Source organism: Guillardia theta (assembly GCF_000315625.1).
Source record: "Guillardia theta CCMP2712 unplaced genomic scaffold GUITHscaffold_270, whole genome shotgun sequence".
Taxonomy (NCBI): Eukaryota; class Cryptophyceae; order Pyrenomonadales; family Geminigeraceae; genus Guillardia; species Guillardia theta.
Window position 1 is genome coordinate 1 of NW_005434406.1, and position 1220 is coordinate 1220.

Consider the following 1220-nt stretch of genomic DNA (forward strand, 5'->3'; position numbering starts at 1 on the left):
CCTCCTCCTCCTCCTCTCCCTCCTCCTCCTCCTCCTCCTTCTCCTCCTCTTCCTCTCCTCCTTCTTCCTCTGACTTCAGAACATCAGGAAGCGGCGAGGAGGGGCATCAAATACCTCAAAACTGTAGGAGGAGTCGAACAGGTGAAACTACAAAACCTCCATCACGTTATCTATCTAACAAACTTTCATCACGTTATCTATCTTACAAACCTCCATCACGTTATCTATCTAACAAACTTTCATCACGTTATCTATCTAACAAACTTCCATAAGTTATGTGTGACTCAACCGCAGGCGAGGCATCCAGTGACGGGAGAGGATTTACTTCCCGAACACTTCCATGACGTCGTTCAAGGCAACATCTTGACTTTCAGTCACTCCTTGCTCCATCTCCTCCCTCTTCCTCCTCCCTCTTCCTCCATCTCCTCCTCCCTCTTCCTCCTCCCTCTTCCTCCTCCCTCTTCCTCCATCTCCTCCTCGTCCTCCCTCTCTACTCCCTCCTCCTTGCTCCTCGTCCTCCTCGTCCTCCCTCTCTACTCCCTCCTCCTTGCTCCATCTCCTCCTCCTCCTCCTCCACCTCCTCCTCCTCTCTCTTACCGAGAATTTTTTCCAGGTTTCGGGGTCGGAGATGGTGCGATGAGAGAAATGGAAGCGAATGATAGGTAAGTTGGACTCTACCGTCCTCCTGGACCTCTCTGACTTCTCCTCCTCCTTCCTCTCTTGCCCTTCCCCTCCCCTCCCTCATCCCCTTTCCCCCCTCCCCCCTCCCCCCTCCCCCTCGCTTCACCTTCCCCTCCCCACTCACCTCCTCCCCTCCCTCCTCTCTCTCTTCCCCCCCTCCTCTTTGTCGTCTCACTTCCTCGCCCGTCAGGCTGGAGGAGGCAGAGCAGATGGAAAACTTGATCAAGATTCGAGAGCGGCTTCAAAAGGGCCCGGACCACATGGAGGAGGAGCAGGCAGAGCAGGAGCAGGAGCAGGAGCAGGAGGAGGAGGAGGAGAGCATGAAAGGTGAGACAGAGGTCTGGGAGGAAGGGGGACATAGGGAGGAAGAGTGAACTTCGGAAGGAGGACTGAGAACTTGATAGAGATCAGGTAGAGTATGAAAGTAGAGACGAAGAGGAAGGAGGGAGGGGGAGAGAGAGGAAGGCAGGGTCCTCCCTCAGAAGAGAAGTCGCCGCAGACAAGAGGAGGAGTCACGGTTGGGGGGGGAGGGGAAGGGG